This window comes from Periplaneta americana, chromosome 15 (assembly GCF_040183065.1).
Source record: "Periplaneta americana isolate PAMFEO1 chromosome 15, P.americana_PAMFEO1_priV1, whole genome shotgun sequence".
In the NCBI taxonomy this organism is placed as follows: Eukaryota; Metazoa; Arthropoda; class Insecta; order Blattodea; family Blattidae; genus Periplaneta; species Periplaneta americana.
In genome coordinates, this window is record NC_091131.1 from 31972862 (window position 1) to 31993038 (window position 20177).

A 20177-nucleotide genomic window follows, 5' to 3' on the forward strand; every position below is an offset into this window, starting at 1 on the left:
AACCTTGAAATTCTCAAATGTTCAGTTATTTCAGTGAATTCGCAGTTTGGAATTGTTTATAACGAAATCGAAGTTATAATTAGCAGTAATGAGAGCATAAAACGTAAATAATCATAGCGTAGGCCAGCGGTCATCAGCACAGTGCATCTTCGGGCTAGCGTCTCTTACCGTGGATAAGACATTGCACTAGCATGCATCTGTGGCTGTTGGCAGGTATGCTTTCCCTCTCTCCCTTCTGCACGACAGTTCATATTGCGATATACTCCTTACCCGTTACCCATTTCAGCGAGTACTGATGACTACTGGCATAGACCCTGATCACAGCAATTGTTCGGAATGAGGGCTGTTATGTTCAGATGTTCCTGATATTATTTTAAGAAATCATTGGCTCTCCTGAATTTTTTTAGAAGAAATCATTGCAGTTTCTTCCCTGATTCATTATTATTATTTGGATCCTCTTTTATTCTAGGATTATGCTAAACAGTGTTGGATGAATTACAAGTTTAGCACTAATCTCATTAATGAATCACTCGTGATTTAATACGGCGCTTATTCTGTAGGATCCCGGCCAATCATTCACTCATAACGAGTGCACCTCCGCACATATGTGGACATTAGTCCATGTTCATAGACATCTATGACGTAGTGCAGAGGGCGGCCACTAGAGGGAACTCAAGGGGTGGAACTTAAACCGAGAGGATTCGATCCGACACCAGGATGGGAAACTGGTGTGGCTTAGTGGATAAAGCATCAGCACGTAGAGCTGAAAACCCGGGTTCAAATCCCGGTGCCGGAGAGAATTTTTCTCCATTCCACTACTCTTTCATTGTATAATCAGAAACAATTGAATAACAGTGGTCACAGTATCCCCTGATCTTAAAGCATTGGATTTTTTCTTATGGGACTATTTGAAATGGAGGGTCTCCCAGGACCGACCACAAGATCTTGAAGAGTTAAAACGAATTCTAGTAGGGATGAGATCTAATGGATCAACCAAACAATGTTGCAGAAAACATTAAGGAGTTTCCAAGTTAGACTTATGCACTATTTGGCAGTGAATGGGAGCCATTTTGAACACCAACACGTGACAATTAGAAAATTACTAAATTGTTTCTAGTGGTTTTTCTTTCTTTAATTTCTATGCCTTACATTAATGTTGTAGTTAAATTTCGGTATTGCATATCTATTTTCTAAGCCATCAGTGTGTTTCTTATTTATAAAGAAGTGGTTTTGAGACCTGAGAAATCCAAAAATGGAAAAATAAATACATGTTATTAAAAAACCAAACTCCTTGGCACATTTTTGATAAAAGAAAAACACACTTTTCGAAAACATGTTCAAAATATTCTTTTTATCACTTCCTACAACTTTTGTATATAGAGTGTCTTCATAAAATTAAAAATAGGAAGGCTGTAACCAGTGTTTCATATTGTTTATTCGTGTGTCTAGTCTTTCTTCTTTAATTTAAATGTATTATCAGTTTCTTCTGAATACTTCTCTCATGAGCTTATTGAAAAAATTCTGATTTAAGAGGTGAGGGGAATCCATTTGGTAACATGTTATTTCACTTTCGTTGTATAAGTACTTTTCTTATCTGTAAATTATAGATTTCTTGTGATAGGCTTGTATTGATCATTTTCAGATTTAATTAACAATTTAGAATAAAGGTATCATTATTTAATACGTGGTTAAATATTCTCAATAAATATGTTTATTGATGCGTCTAAACCTATCACATTCGTCATATGATTACTCTTCTTACTTACTGAACTGTTTTCTTATGCAACTTATTTTCATAGGAAGAAGTACAACATTCCAATTGTAAGAGTTAATTAACAGTTTATGACAACACAGCCTGTCATTCTTCTGTAATAAATTTAATTACCATTAATGTATATTGTTTGAAGAGTTGTACCGTATTTACCCGCATAATAGACGTACTTTCTTTTTCGTTTTTTAGAACAAAAAACTAGAGTGCGTCCTTTATGTGAGGAAAAAATTTTAGTTAAATAATCGATAGAATACATAACAATATATGGACCATGACTAATTTATATATCGATTGCGTCACACTTAAGATAATCGATAGTTAGTAGCAGTTGTATAAACAGATGATGGGTAACTTGTAACAATGAATACAGCGACAATAAGGAAAGACACTTTATTGTTATTATTAACACTAGCCTTACCTCATTTACTGTCAGGTTCAGCATCAGCATCACTGCTATCATTTGTCACAGATTCACATTCCTCTTTGTGTCTATTATGCTGGTTTTTTTTTTTTTATTTTAACACGAAAAATTGGGGTGCATCCATTATACAGGGGCGTCCATTAACTGGTAAATACAATAGCCTATATACAATATACTGTATGTCCTTCAGTCCTACGCAATTTTTATGTGCAGAGAAAATGATAAGATGTAACTACAGACATTTTCAAGTTTTGCAAAGAAAAAATTTAAATGTTGCTGAAAGATGTATTGCTTAAATACAACTCAAAAGTTATGACCATCTTCATGTATACATTCATGGACAGTGTCATTGAATAAAAATGTACATTACTTATATCTAGTGTCTATTTTAAATTATTCCTTGATTTATATTTATTATTATTACAATAACTTTTTCACCTAGAACAAATGGGTTTCTAAATCATTTGTCTTTCTGAAATTCATGGTCCATGCCAGCATACATGTGGAGTGATACAAATTGTCAACAGACATTCCATCCGTTTGAGACCTCTTGCATGGACACGAGATCACATGTACCGTAACTCTTACGTTTACTTTTACCCCAACTTTCCCTGTTGTTACTGTTACTGCAACTTTCTTACTTTGTATTTTCTAAATGATTTTTGTACATCATAAGTAATCGTCATAATCATAGATTAATCTGTTCTGGTTACAAAATGTTTCTGTTCTTTATGAACATCATATTTGAAAATTGCATATTAAAATTACAATTGAAGTTGTGACATGAAGTCAGTAAGTTATTAATAATTAAATTTCATTCCAATTGCTAAAATTGTTCTGTTCATATTTTGGGTGGATATCCAAGAGCCTATTACACAAAGCCTGAAGTAATAATTTACAAGTTCTTGGAAACTAGGGAGTTATTTTTCTGTTCCACAAAATTACATAGAAGTCTTGCATATTATTAGCAAACGTATGTATGTATGTATTTATTCACACTGCAAATGGGTATATACCCAGTGGCAGTGGTAACTTAATTACATTCAATAATGACAATTAATAATAAACACAACTAATAAAAAACAATAATTAATAATAACAATAATAACAGCAATAGTAACAATAATAATAATAATAATAATAATAATAATAATAATAATAATAATAATAAGGAGCATCCTAAATTAAATGAAGCATGGTCACTTAAAATAACATTTAAAGTAAATCTAATTTGTATCTTAACCCTAAGTTCGAACTAAGACAAGAGTGTGACAGGTTCATACCTACACAAGTACCTTTCGGCACTACACTTATTTCGCTGTCAACTCACTGCACTGATTCTACCTGATTTCACTAACACTTCTAACCATTTCACTGTTCAAATACTTTGCACAGCCACTTCACTGACACCAACACACTTCACTTACACAATAGACTTCACTGACACAACACACTTCCTCACTGATAGAATACTTCAAATAATAAGATATCAATTACACCCTTTAAATAGCTACTACCGTCTATTAGTAAAGTCCTTAAGCCTATTTTTAAATACATTTTTGGTTATTGGTAAAGCCTTTCGTAAGTCTGCAGGTAAAGCATTCCATTAAAAGTAACATGCAAATTAGATTATTTTGCTGTAAACAATTCAAAGTAAGCATTTTGTAGATTTTTGTGGTATGATGAAAAAGTAGTGTGGTTAACATATAACAATTAATGACTAATTTAGTGCTTTGATTCTACGAGGGGGATCCAGGAAATAACGACCGTTTTGTTGTAATAATTAAAAAAATATATATATTTATTTGAAAAAACAAAGTCTGTTACATAACTGAAGCTTCCTTTACTTCTCTACATAATCACCACCTACATTTAAACATTTGTCGTATCTGTTCACTAGCTTTAGAATTCCTGTGTTATACTCCTCTGACGCCAGTTCATTAAGCCAGGTGTTCACTGTCTTCTTCAACTCTTCATCACTTCCAAAACGCGTACCACCCAGAAAGTCTTTCAGCTTAGTGAAAAGGTGAAAATCGCAAGGAGCAAGGTCTGGACTATAGGGCGGATGATCAAAGATTTCCCAACCGAGTTTCATCGTGGACATTTGTTCGCCCATTGTTGAACATTTCGCACCATTTTCTCACATTTCTTTCATTCATTACAGTATCACCATACACTTCTTTCAATTGCCGGTAAATTTCTGCAGGTTTCAAATGTCGGGCATTCAAAAATCGAATCACTCTCCTCACCTCACAGTCGGCGGGATTATCAATCACGTCGTTCATTTTGAAGTAACACAAAATGCACAATGGCGACTTGTTGCAACCAGTACTCACAACATTATGAGAACACATGTTAAGGAAGCCAGTTGACCTTCAAACAAGGAAGGGGAGTCAGCTGCGCGGCAGGTATGCGCGAACGGTCGTTATTTCCTGGATCCCCCTCGTATATATGCATAACACAGTAGTGAGCCACGCTTCCCAGTTTAAAAACCAATGATACAGGGTCTTCTACAAAAAGGTTTAGATGACATGCATTATATTCAGAAATATCTCTTCTTTAACCATGCAACAAATCTCTTTTATTTCATGTTTGCATGCTGATACGGAGTGATTCTCACTTGGGCTGATTCTTACAGATTTTTTTCTGAGGCAATTACAAGGCGAATGTCAAGTAATCATCTTGTGATGAATTTTCGGTCTGTTCTTTCAAATATCGGCTTGCTATTACCAATTCCATTGACTTTAAATAACCTAGTATTTGATACATCATCGTTAAATAATCGACTAAAGAAACTCTCTTATACTAGGCCACATATTTTAAACCAATTGCTGCAGATATACTTCATAAAACACTAATAACACTTAGTAATTATCTTCCATTGATAGGAAAATCAGTATATGATGAAATAAGTTATTTGTGGAATATTGCAAGTCAAACGTCACTTGTAACTAATAAATATGGAGTAGAACACATTTTCTTTTATTTGTATTAGTTACAAGCAAATTGACTTGTAGATTATTACTTCATACTGTTTCAGAATAGACTCCTGAAGTCCTGTTCTCTTCAAGTTTGTAGAAATGAAGTATTTTTGGATTTCTGTAATTATATAGTTTTCATCTTGAATCTTGCGTACACTGCTTTTAACACTTAATTACAAATGATTGATAGATTGGCAAATTACTAGTGTTTATTATATAAGCAACGTGTGGCTTACAGCTGTTTCGGTGTATACTGTACACCATCATCAGAGCCTACTAGATCTAGTAGGCTCTGATGATGGTGTACAGTATACACCGAAAAAGCCACACGTTGCTTATATAATTAACACTAGTAAGTTGCCAATTTATCAATCATTTATATACTTTTGTTTAACCACTCATCTCCACAGTTTTTATTTTTGTGTTTGTATCTTTTATACTCAATTCATTTATAATTTTAGAGCCATATGCTTTTTTTTTTCTGTAGGCAGTGATTGCTTTGAGCTTACCCACATATAGATAATTTATTTAAAATTACCTTTATATATGCACACCGTAAATCTGAACTATAAGGTTATAACTTTCTTTTTGTGGCAGAATTTCGCATCTCCTTGACGTTACTTCGTTTAACATCATGTGTTTCAATATAATTCAAATTGTTTATTTTTCACTCTAACAACAATTTATCACTAAGCCTCAAGGCTTTTACTCTATTGTATCATGGTACTCTTTGTCGATGGCAACCTGTAGTGGTTACAGGAAGAAATTAAATTAAATTAAATTAAACAGTACATATTTAATCATTACCCAAATCCTAAGGTGTTCTTTCTCTGGAATATAGAGTAACCCATTTCCTTATTTAGTGATTATAGAGTCGTACTTTCATGTCTCAAGTATTCATGGTATGGTGCTATGTAACATGTAGTTCTGGCAGTAGCAGTAGTAGTTGTCGTACTTCCTAGATATTGTTGTTATGAAAGAGTAGTGCCTTGGCACCCACATTCTGCTATATCTCCTTGCTTTGTATCTGCTAGAGATTGAAATTCTGGGTTTAATGCAGGATATTTTGAAGCCTAATCCAAGCAACGTGTATCCAAAACAGTAACATGTGGCAAATCTGCTTGAAGTTAGTTCGTTATAGTTTATATCATGCATTCCTACCTAACAATAAATTAATTATGTGCCAGAAATTATATATGGCAAAGTTAGTAATTGTTCTAGTGACATTGTATTACAGAAGTTTAGACCCCACAAAAATAGAAATGGATTTAATTAGTCATTTCTATTCCTCTTGTGCTAATTTAATTTCATTCCTGATTGTAAGGATCGTTTAAATTCAATATAGACTAAAGAGAAATTTGCATTGGACTTCTTCCAGTGCTATTGAAATATAGAGATCACAACATTTCCAAGGTTGGATCTGTTTTCTTCTTCAGATGAAAAGAAGAAAGGAGTATTTTTTATTTATTAATTTTTTATTCACTAACCGCTTAATATGATGTAAGTCACTTAACATAAATTATAAAAAGTAACAGTATAATAAAAGACTGTACAACACACAATACTAATGCACAAGACACTTCGGAATTTACTACTAAGATTTATTTCAAATCATCCGTCCTCAAGTGAGGTTGACCACTGGGATCCGGGATTAACAAACATAAAAGATAAAGGGAAATGAAACGAGCAAAATAATGATTCGATTTGTACATTAAAACAAATATTTAGTGTAGAATTTGAAGAGAGGACTTCAGAATTTCCATTACAATCTTCTGAACCTCATAAAAAATAATAAACTAATGAATACATGTTTCTTTAAATAATATAGCAATTAATCTTAAAACAATAAACACATCAAGTTAGTAATCAAACATTGATCAGTAACAGAAACGTGCTAGAAGGGGGGGCTTCAGTAGCCTAGTGTTCAACCAAAATTAACCCAACTTCATCATTCTGTTCTCCTTTCCACACAAATATTGAAAGAGCACCTGCAATAAAAATTTATTTCAGAACATTTTTCTTTTTATCCAATGGCAGGGCCCTTGTTTTTATTTGTCCTGACTATAGCTTTGCTCATAGATGTCGCTAGTGCCAAGAAGCAAAGACCACTTCAGAATACTTCCAATCCAATTCAATTTTGTAATTGTTTTTGTATCATGATTTATTAGATGTGCCTAGTCTGCTTCTTTGGGCTTTTACAAATGGCTAAATCCATTTGACTCCCCTCTTTCTCATCTGAAGATAAAATTAGGTCCAACCTCCGAAACATCACCATCTCTATAATTCATTAGAAATAAATAACCCAATGCGAACTCCTTTTGAATAATTTAATATTGCCACTGTCTCCTTTTCCATATTGACTGTCACTGTGTAACAATGTGTGTTTTGTTGCACAATAATGTATACACAGGAGAATCCACATATGACAGTGCTCGGCTTGTACATAAGGCGATTCAAATGTTCAGTCAAGTGTGTCAAGCTCCATAAGATTATGTATGATCCTATCATAGAAAGAAGCAGGTTACGTGTTTTTCAAGAGTGCCAATCAGAGAGGACCATAACTGTTACCAAAGAAATTAACATTGGTTGGCATCCACACCTGTGGAGTAACGGTTAGCGCGTCTGGCCGCAAAACCAGGTGGTCCAGGTTCGATTCCCGGTCGGGGCAAGTTACCTGGTTGAGGTTTTTTCCGGGGTTTTCCCTAACCCAATATGAGCAAATGCTGAGTAAGTTTCGGTGCTGGACGCCGGACTCATTTCACCGGCATTATCACCTTCATCTCATTCAGATGCTAAATAACCTAACCTGTTGGTAAAGCGTCGTAAAATAATCTACTAAAATAAAAAATAAAAAACATTGGTTGGCTGGAACTTGGTGAAGTTATCAGTACAAAAAGATATTGCATCAGCCACAACAGTAATAAAAAAATTAACTGCTGCATGACGACTGATCACACATCACAAACCAGTACCAAAATACCATATCGGTTTATGTTTGCCATTCTTGCTCATCCGTCATAATGCGTAGGCCTCATTCCCTATGATTTTCACACTTTGATCACTGAAGAAAACCATTGAAGAACTGATGTTTTATGTTTGATGAGGGGTTTCTGAAACTATTGCAGAATACAAAATAGTTTTACATACTGCCGATTGGCTTCTTTCTCTTGATAAAACGTGCACAAACTCATGGAGTATTGCAGCACTGTCTGAATCTTGGACGTTCTTATGCCATCTTGTGTTCACCAATGTACGCAATGTTGTGGTGTAATATAAGAGTCCAAAGGAATACTGATCTATGTTTTATTTGCACGATCCTTAAGTAATTATTGTTATTTGGTGTGGTCCCTCCTCCTCCTCCTCCTCGTAGCTATGTTGACTTCTCCTTCCTTTGATGTAAAATTGTACAGTAGCTGTGACTTGCAAAAGAAAAAATACGAATAGAAATATACATACTAGCGGTTTTTGACATTCATGCACCATGTGCCTAAAACAGTTTCTGCTGGATCTCATGGACCTTAGCATTTTTAATAGCTTTATAGACAGAACGTCGTAGAAAGGTTTGACTACAAAATTTCTGTTTTCCTAAAGGTGTTTATTATGAGTAATTTCATAATAGCAGTTTCTAGAAAAAAACTTTTAATTTTATTTTCAGAGTAGATGTTAAAATTATGTGTTATGTAAGATCTTTTGTCCAGTAATCTGTCACGAGTGACAGAATTTAGCAAAATCTAAAGAAGTGTGAGAGTTGAGGCACGTTGCTCAATATTTTTTAAGATGGGTGGAAGGGGGAAACCTTATATTTGCTTTAAATACTGAACACTCATTTTCAAACACATCCTGAAAATATTTGTATGTAATCAAAATAGCCGAACCTATAACTCAATAAAATTTGGTCAGTCATAGATTTGTTAAAAAAAAAATCTACATTTAAAATGTGACATTCTCGCTATCATAACCTAATTGTGTGATTAGTGTATTCTTTGCTTCATTGTACATTACTTTCTCTTCAGAACAGACCTTACTGTTTTTGTTTTTTTATATAAATGTATAAATGCATCCATATTGCGAGGTTATAATGGTAGAATATTATTTGTGTTTTGTCATAGTTTTAATGAACACAGTCTGTGAAAATGTGTCTGCTGTGATGTTACAAAGTATGTCAATACTTTCTAGGTTAGCACATTGTCCCGTCCCTATCAAAATGTAGTATAGCCAGGTTCCTTGAGCAACTGTTTATCTGAATATGTGTATTTTGATAGTTTTCATAACCATGCAATGTTGGTAGTAGCACACACGATAAAAACAAATGTGTAAAAAATGTTGGAACTGTACCTTCTGCGTAGTGATTACAAGTTTCTAGTGAATTACTGTTCCCAAATTGCAAAAGTAAGTGGCATCATTTACTGCAGAATTATTTACTACCCTCGTTGTGAGAGGAATACTACTTTTAAGTCTTTAATAGTTACAAAAAACCTGTACCAGGAGGAGGGTGCAAAGGATATTGAAATGCTCAATTATTTTAAGCCCTCATATAAATATTCATTCTTAACACTGTTCAGTTTTTGTTACTATTATCTACGAAGGGCTATTCAATAAAGACTGATATATATTTTTATGATTAAGTATTTTCAATAATGATATGACCTCAATGCTTTTCCTTAAATTGTACCCATTCATTGCGTTGCCATAATGTTTCTGTAGTGTTCAAATAATGATGGAAGCAATTTTTTGACATACAGTACAAAGATTTATTTTCAGTCAATGACTTTACTTTCTATATATGTAAGGTACGAGTCCTTATATTACATAATTTAATACTGTATTAACGTTTTCGTGGGTCATGCCGACATCATCAGATACAACTTTTTATGCTGCAATATCATCTCTAAATAAGTACATGTGCTTCTATGATCAAAAATACAATATACATTGATAAACATAAAACATATTAAAATCAACATGGTTTAGGGGACATCAATATTTCTTTTCTTATGTAAATGTACCCTTAGTGTCAATTAGTTAAAAACACAAATGTGTGATTATAATGTATACATATATATATCATCATATCCCTCACGTATTAGACCCTGCAGGATCTGTTACGGTCTCATGCCAGCGCTTGCGTGGTCTTCCCAATTTCCTCTTTCGTCTTGGTACATAAGTAAGAATCTGTTTAGGCCATCGTGTGCGATCCATCCTTTCGACATGTTGGAACAACTGGATAATACGCACGGCAGACCAATATCGATAGTCGACTCTACTCGCTGGCCACTAGTCACCGGGCCGTACCGAGCCGTATCAAACAAAATATAATCGAAATGGTGGTAGTCAAATTCGCGACTATATTCTTAAATAATTCACTCCATTAGTCAAGTTCAAGGTTTTATGTAGTACAACGGCAGTTTTTTGAATGCATTAAAAGAAAATGAAGATGTAATAAGATAATAAACTAGGTTATCACAAGGAAATTAACAGGAAAAAATGTGTGTTTCACGGAATACAATTAAAATGACGGAAAGTAAATTTCCGGTTAATGTTCGCCAAAGCGTAAAGTACGTAATTATGACGGCGTTGCTGTTTTATTTCTGGCCTATAGAAAAATACCTAGCCTTTTACGAAAAAAAATTTAAGGACCATGAAATTATTCACCGCTTTCATTATAGGCCTATTATTTTTTAACAATATTACGAATCAAAAACTGTCATATTATATAATTTTAACTACTACATGGACGAATCAAATCAAGCTAACCTAACCAAAGCTAACATAACCTAATCTAACCAAAGCTAAGCTAACCTAACCAAAACTAATCTAACCTAACCAAAGCTAATCTAACCTAACCTAAGCTAACCTAACCTAATCTAAGCTAACCTAACATAACATAACCTTCGTAAATGCAAGGCCTGTAACCGGAGCAAGAAGGGATCTCAATCATTTAATCTGCAAGTACACGCAAAAATAAATTCAAGTAAGGATCACGCTCCCACTGCATGAGAGGTCCGCGCATGCGCTACAGCAAAAGTGTTTCTGTCCCGAGCCTCTCATCTAAGGCACTCGTCATAATTTACTCGCAATATTTACGCAAATACACATTGTCGCTAACAGTGGTGCTATCTCTCAATAATGTTCAGAACGAAGGAGGTAGACAGAGAGAGAAAAAATTTCTCCCGCCAACTACGCCACACACCAACGTCATGTTCTTATGTTGGTGACATTGTGTATTTACTTAAATTTGGTGCTAAACGTAACGGCACGGTTCAAAGTGACCGTGCTAATTCTCCAGTATAGCGTAAAAATATAAAAACTTTTATAAAAGAACACTTGTTTGGTCGCTTTTGTTGTTCTGTCATTTGAGTTCTAAAGTGTCTTGCTGTTAAATAGGGCGATTATAACGGCAAGACACTTTAGAACTCAAATGACAGAACAACAAAAGCGACCAAACAAGTGTTCTTTGATAAAAGTTTTATATTTTTATATTGTTGTTATATCATAAGTTTTATATTGCATTTTAGAAATTGACTGATATTAAGTAAGCCTAGTATTACTATTAGCACTAATTACTAGTAGACACACAAGTACAAGCGACATCCATAAATGTCTCACACACACCAATGGCTAGGTTTTCAATCATTTACAAACATAATAACTAATTTATAATTATAATGCATCTGAAGATGATACAAAAATAGTATCGAAAACGTTCATGTAAAAATCTTACTCATCTAAATGATTATTGTAGTAGATAAGCATTGGCGGCTTAATAAAAGTGTTACACATGAAAAATTCATGTAAAATATTATGTGAAGAGATGCTTACAATCTTTAATCTATACTTATCTAATTTGCTTGTGTCCATATTCATATTATCCAGTTATTACACGCCTTTTCTGTGTCCAAAAGATGTATATACACCATAATGTATGTGTTGAGATTGTACCTCGAAACCTTAATTCATCAAAGTTGTTATAGATGACATTTACAACAGATGATATGTTTCTGTATTAGGTTGTCTTTTGAGGTTAATTGACAACATGAACTTGAACATACACTATGACCGACGATAATCTTCAATCTAGGGTAGAAGTGATAAAGTTAAGTAATTAAACTAAATAGGCTAGAATCAAAATTAATTGTCGAAATACGTGTTTGTTAAAGATAATAGATCATAACATTGTTTGTGTTTTTAAATAATTGACAATAAGGGTACATTTACATAAGAAAAGAAATATTGATGTCCCAAACCATGTTGATTTTAATATGTTTTATGTTTAACAATGTATATTGTATTTTTTATCATAGAGGCACATGTACTTATTTAGAGATGATATTGCAGCATAAAAAGTTATATCTGATGATGTCGACATGACCGACGAAAACGTTAATACTGTATTAAATTATGTAATATAAGGACTTGTACCTTACATATATAGAAAGTAAAGTCATTGACTGAAAATAAATCTTTGTATTGTATACCATAGACTTTTCTGAAAAATTATTCAAAATGAACTGCAAAATTTTTTTGACAGTCTAATTAGAATTGCAATTGTTAGTTATCACTGTTACTGAAAATATTCCCGCGAACTTTTTTTAATAGGAAGAAATTGCAATGAACAAGTTTGGGCTGTAAGGAGGATGAATAAATGTGACATTTACTTGTGAAGTATTTGCAACTTGAGATTGCACATTATAATGGTAGCTCATCCAGATTTTTCATGCATATGTTGTCATTTTGAACTATATATCATTTAAAGATTATTATTTTAGTGAAGAACTGATTCTTCATATGCTTTCTTTAAAAATGTGTAAGCTTCATTAGAGGTTTTCTTGGGATAACATGTAAAATGTCAGAACAGCATGCATATTGTATATTCTTATGCTATGTTCACACTGAGGGATTTGTTACTGAGACTTGTGCTTTGGCACATGTAGAGGTAGCGCAAAGAAAGCTTGCCCATTTGACTGATACGCAGAGAACGATATTCGGTCCTCGTGCCGCCATGCTCGTTACAGGGCTGCTATGAATCACGTAATGCTGATTACAGGGTGCATTCCGAAAGCGCGGTCTTGAGCCGTTCGTATCGTGAAATGTATTGTGCAGAGCGGGTAGAAGCCAGTGTATGCGTTACATTTTCTACGTTTTATCCCTCATATCAGGATTTTTATATAGTTCAAAGTGTGTTTGTAAAATAACAGAGTTCTGTATAACAGTCTATGTACTTAACAATGCCCCCCGTTGGCTCTAGATTAGGGAGTGCTAATGAAACGTTACACAGTCAAACTAGGGAATTATTTATAACGTTTATAAATTTATGAAAAACGAAACAGGCTCCTGTCGTAACGTAAGGAGTATATACAGATTAAAATAAATCGACCATAGTACTACGCTAGTTATCGGAACATTTTAATAAAATCACATAGTATTAGTTATTAGTATTTTGTTACAATGTCAAATATCAATTATTACACGACCACATATTTCTTATAACATCTTTGTAATTTCATTCAGTGATTTTAGTCCACACCTGTGAAGTAACGTTCAGCGCGTCTGGCCGCGAAACCAGGTGGCCCAGGTTCGAATCCCGGTCGGGGCAAGTTACCTGGTTGAGGTTTTTTCCGGGGTTTTCCCTCAACCCAATACGAACAAATGCTGGGTAACTTTCGGTGCTGGACCTCGGACTCATTTCACCGGCATTATCACCTTCATTTCATTCAGACGCTAAATAACCTAGATGTTGATACAGCGTCGTAAAATAACCCAATAAAATAAAATAAAATTAGTGATTTTATATGTAAAAGAATTCGTGCTTCTGTATTTTCAACAATGTTATGTTATTAGTTAGGTTCCATTACATGCGCTGTGATAAATCTGACTCGAAACATCAAGCCAGCAGACAACTGAGAACTGACGACAGTTTGCCAATCGAATCGAAGCAAGGTCGAGTGCACCCGAACGTTTCCGAAAGTTCGCGCAGCTTTCTGTGGCAAGCTCTTCTTGCGTTTACTCTACCATCAGCGCAAAATGCAGGTACTTGGGATTTATGCCTAGTACCTGGGCAGAAATACAGTAGAACTTGGTTATAACGACATCCAAGGGACCTTAAAAATTATGTTGTTATAAACGAGTGTCGTAGTAACCGAGATTAGTATTATCAGTCTAGTGAGGTGGGAAATGAAAAATAACAAACTTAATTAGGCTTATTTTAGATTTATGTATCCACTTTTAAGCCTACCATGAACACAATAAAATATAGGTACAATTATAAATACCGGTACAGTATTCTGTAGTAAAACAGTTTGTTCTGTATTCACTAAACTTCTTTACTTAGGAGCCAAGTAATCAGGCATTTTACTCTGTTGTCTCCTACTTGCCGAATACACACTTTCTAAATTACGTTCTACGAGTATGTTCATAATTTCAGTTACAATTTCACTTCTAGCTTCGATCCATTCTGTTCAAATTCAGCAACAATTTTATCCTTGCACTTCCAAATCGTTTGAATTGTGAAATTAACTAGGCCAAACTCACGACACATGTAAGCTTTTTTAATTCCATTCTCAATTTGATGAATCAATTTAACTTTTTCTTCCAATGTTAAAACTCTTCTTTTAGTGGCGTTAAAATGCGTCCATTTAGTGAAACTTCCTATCGAAATTGATCGCAAGCAGCTACCGTTAATACCACATGAATTCGGGTGGGTTACAATGGGGTGGGGAATCTGCCTGCATTTCAGGGGTCTATGACAGAAGGGGACAGTAAAGAATTTGCCAGGTTACCAGATTTCAACAAAATATATCTTAAAATACTTTGGTTCTTAGAAAATCGTATTCCAAACTGAGGTTGAAAATGGCGTTATATGCGAGGTAGACGCATATACGTTTGTCGTATTAAGCAAGGTAGAAAAGCTTATGTCTTATGGGGAATTAGTTGGGACCACAGAATATTTGACGTTATAGGCGAGGTGTCGCACAAAATGAGGTCGCTATAACCAAGTTCTACTGTATTCACTTGAAAAATAATCACAAGACATATGCCTTGTATATAACCGGAAAGCAATGTACAAGGTACCTATATGTCTTGGAAATTCTGAGTGTGAATGTGTGTTCTCTTGTCTTGCGAGCTTAGTAATTCTTTTGTGTATTGTCTTTATCACATTTCCAACTGCACGAGAAGTGAAGCGGTAGAAAGCCAATACAGATAATTGAAGCATTGCAATTATATAGAACTGGGGGCATTATACAGTGCCAATGAAAATAAGATGTAAAATAAAATCCACAATTTGAAATCCCAGTTTTTTGTGGGAATTTGACAAAATTAAGCCTGTAAAGAGTAATTTATCAAGGGACGATTTTTATGCGTTAGAATGCTATAGTTTTGAACTACCATATGGTGCTATCTTATTTAACAGTGTTCCAGATTCTTCTACAGACACGTTTAAATTCATGACTGCCTTCAAGTTTTAAATCGTTCATAACAGAATTTTAAGCGCCTTGGCTACATTGGTTTCTTTAAGTTATGCATCCACCATCTACGCAGTTTCTCTTTTTTCTCTTCATTAATCGCACTTCTTGCACTCGCACATAAAAACGAAAGTTCAGTATCTGAAGCCATAGTGTCAGTGTCTGTTCTTTGATTTGTGTTCTGAATGTTATCTGTCATCTGCTCAGAGCTTTAGATACTTGTTTCAGGCACATGTATGCAATAATAAGTATCTGAACACAAGTCTCCTGGGCACATATATTGAGATATGTGCCAGAGACGTGTCCCAAGTACAAACCCTTCAGTATGAACGTAGCTTTATGTCACTTCCACCACATGATAGATAACTTAAAGTTAAACGGGAAGAAAATTTGGTGGCTTATTGAAAAAGTGGGTTTATGTTTAATTTTTTAATTTTTAAGAAACTGTAGAATTTACAACGTTCAAAATATTGAATTTGCCTTTGTCCTGAGTTTAAAGCGAGGGAAAACAAATTCTGCTCATTGTACAAATGAGTAAATCCACTGGACAATAAAGTTCGTTTTGCATATGAGATTTCATACACTTTTAGTGAATAGGTTGAGAAGATTTTATATTCCTCACTTGTATGCTAGGATATGATCTCTTCAATATTTCAAAATGACCTATGTTCCATCATCATGGTTGTACCACAGTCTAGTATATACAGTCACGAAGCTTGAGTTCATGAGGGTACTAGTAACAATAGACTGTGCAGGTACTATTTCGCATTGTGTGTAATGAGGTGATAGTCGCAATCCTAGTGGTTAGCAACTATCTATGAATGCATATTTTCTACGTATTGAGCTTCGTGACTGTATATACTACACTGTGGTTATACTATCCAAGACTTGAATTTTATATGCCAATATTAAAGGAAAATTTTGGCATAATTTCCCTTCTTTCTTCCAGTTGTTGCAGTTAGCGTAGAATAACAGTCCCAACAGAATAGCTGAATCTCCCAGGTTTAGGGCAATATTACCCTAGTCGTGGACCTGTATGTAGTTTTCAAATGTCACAGAAATTATATATCAAAACAAAGTGGAAATATATATATATATATATATATATATATATATATATATATATATATAATATGTTAATGGATACAGAGAGAGACATACACATATGACAAGGTTTTTCAGAATAACTATTCTTAATTTTCGGCTATAGGTAGAGGGCATGTATTCTTCATTGACTTTTTATTGTCATCCATGACTGTCTTTAATTTAGTGTTTCAGCCACTGCCTGCTGGATCTCATCCTATGGCTGCTTACATTGCCTGCTCAATCAGTACTTATGTGCGAGTAGCCGCTAGGTGGCAGGTAGTGCACACTGCTATTATTAATAATGTTAATAGTGGTGTGCACCATCTGCCACCTAGCAGCAAAATAACTTCGATTGAGCAGGCAGTGGTTTCAGCTATTTCCATTACCATAGGAACAATTGAAGTTGATTTGTTTTCGTTATATGTCACAAAATAACTTGTCATATCTTTTTATAAATTTCCAATCTCATATTGGAGTGTAAATTTGAATGTAAATGAGATTGGAAATTTATAAAAAGATCTGACAGAAGTTATTTTGTGACATATAACGAAAACAAATCAACTTCATTATTGTTCATGATAATATCTTTGAAAAATATTGGAGTGCAAGAGGTCAAATGACTTTATTGTCAAATGCCTGGCATTAGAAAACAACAACATAAATTTCCAATCATTAAAGTTGCATATGGAGCAACTCTCAGCAATGCTAATGAGGCAGTTCGAATCAATACGGAGCAACATCCTCAGCATCATATTCTCGTCATACAACATTTTCGAAGCTAGATTAAAGTCTTCAAGATATTGGCCATTTAAGGTAGGCGCCCACTTGCCAGAACAGATCCGTATGCCACGTTCGGATTTTTATTCTTTGTATTATTTTAACACATTCACTGCCAGGCATTTAAAAGGCTAGCCTTTTAACTGAACCAGGGGTTTTAAACATGACGTATGCTTTGCAGTGGTGTTAAATCGACATAAGTCGACTTTGGCCGTGAATGTGTTAAATGAAGTGTCGCCCACTTGGCCAGATCTCCTCTGTCTGCATGACCGGATTCCAATCAGAATTCTTGCCAGAGAATTCTAAACGCATTTCCGTACGGTCAAGATCGAAATAAAGAATGTGATGGCAAATATATCGATTGCAAGGCCTCCAATCGCTGAAGATGAAATGGATGATGCGAAGCTTATTTTATTAAGTCCAACAGTATGAAGAGCTTTATAATTTATGAAATTAGAATTATAGCAATGTAATATGGAGAAAGAACATATGGGATGAAATTGGGAAAATACTAAATTAACCAGGTATGTCCTTCATGGTTTATTTAAGTTACAGAGCTATTCATTTTATTTCCAGGTTCAGTTCAGAACACAATGAAATAATGCGCTCTAGCGAAAAATTACAACACTATTTGATGATTCATTCGGAAATGCGGACAAATGTAATAAAAATCCCAATGCAACGAACGAATTTTTTTCAGTAAGTGAGCGCCTATCTTTACTGATCATGTTGTTGTTTGAAATCCTCATTTATTTCGCATCATTACATCTCAATACGAAAGCATTTCGGAACACTACTTTATAAAGAAAAAATGTTTAATTACATGCCCTCTGTCATATCTGAAATAAGAAGTATTCTGAAACACCCTGTATAAGCATATTAATTTACCATTAATTTCAATATTTTAACATAAACACGCACTATAAATTAAGGTGACTGGATTATTGCGTTTCCAATAGTTTCATTGTCATGAAAACTGTACTAATAAAAAATTATATGTTATCACGTGATCAGTCTTCATTGGATATCCCTCAACTGGAGTCGAACCTGAATGTGTCAGTTTGTTCTAGTCCACTGTCCAGTTATCCTGGAGGGTGTAATATAGAATTTAAGTACTAGAGTTGACACAAAAGGGGACTGTCACTTAAGAGACATAGATAGTAGAAACAGATCATATTGTTCCCATCAATGAGTTTTTTTTTTTCTTTTCTTTTACTATTGTTAAACATTTTATTGTTTATAATATCCGAATGTTTCTGTGGAAGATTGCAACTAGGCCGAACAAGTAATTCATGTGCAATCTTTAATTCTATTGTATGTTGTCTGGCACTGAAACGACAATTGCCAGTGTGACCAGTGTTTATGTATTTGCTGCAAGAAGATAAAAATTGTAGAGGACAAAGAAAGATGACGATGACAGCAGCAGTATGTGTGGTGATTTTGACTATATTTTTGTGAACAGATCATTTGCCACAGAGACTAATGTTCCACTAAGTTAAAATACTAATCTTCTGTACTACTATTGTTTAGTCTTTATTACAGTGTGATGATGTTTTGCCAGTTAACAGAAAAATTGTCCATTTAAGTAATGTAAGTCGTTATTAGTACGTGGTTTCGTAACTGCAGATCATATTCTGGAAATGCCAACACTTTCTGCGCAGGCAGTGTGTGTGCACAAAGGTAACTAATTACATTTGTGACTTTGCAGTTGGCACTTGGGACGAGTGAATACATTATGGTTCGTGAAGATATTAGAAACACAAATTGGTTGTGATGTATTTGGAATGACTGAATGAGCAGATATGAGGTGCATAGTTTTGATTATTTAGAGATCAGTGTATGTAAGGAAAAAGGAAATCTGTTCATTCATATAGTATGTGTACGTATGTATGTATGTGTGTATGCATGTGTGTCGGTTGACCTAGGAAAAACAATATCCCATCACCTGAAGAAACAAACAGACTTTTTTATATATTATTATTACAGTAATAATAATATTAATAATGTTGTAGTTAATTTATATACAGGTAACACGAAATGAAAAAAAAAAAAATCTCTCCAATTTTTGTGTGTGTTTCGATTTGTAAATGTAATATAAGAAATGTTTAACAAGTTTCCAAGTTGGTGAAATTGCATATCTAGATTATAGATGTCATCCATCTGATGTATTCCATTACATATACTCTCTCTCTCTGAGAGTTTGTATTCCATCCATTCCTTCCTCGTCCTATATTTTCCTGCCTGTCATAGAAATGGGAAGTTTTTGTAAAGGCTGTTTATTAATAGAAATTACAGGTTAAGTTACAAATGATAACAAGTATAACTTAATGCTTAATTTTATGCAAAATTTCTCCTGATGTAATCTTCACTTACTTTAAAATATTTGTTGATTGTGACATTTACGCTGTCATATTTACAATCATTAAGTATGTGTTGCATATATATGTACGTGAACGACCACAAATATTATCAGAAAAAGCAGGCTCTAAATTTCCACAATTTTAAAAGGAAATGAACTCACAATTCGACAAAAATTAGAAGGTATCTCAACAAGACTTATTAGAACGTAAATATCTGATAAAAGTATAAAAAAGGTTACTAATAATAGGGAGGCCGAGACGTAGATGGGAGGATAATATTAAAATGGATTTGAGGGAGGTGGGATATGATGATAGAGACTG

The 20177-nt window shown here is 34.1% G+C and overlaps 1 protein-coding gene across 4 annotated transcripts in view; it reads left to right on the top strand.

Moving 5' to 3' along the window:
- The window catches only part of Zdhhc8 (zinc finger DHHC-type containing 8), a 103661-nt gene extending 84035 nt beyond the window's left edge, over positions 1 to 19626 (top strand). For 3 of the 4 annotated variants that reach the window (XM_069846916.1, XM_069846918.1, XM_069846919.1), the window contains one exon: positions 1 to 19626. This exon is cut by the window's left edge and continues 14608 nt beyond it. The gene's annotated coding sequence lies outside the window, so the exon portion shown is untranslated. The other variant, XR_011336085.1, reaches the window with a different exon arrangement.
- Positions 19627 to 20177: the final 551 nt, after the last annotated feature.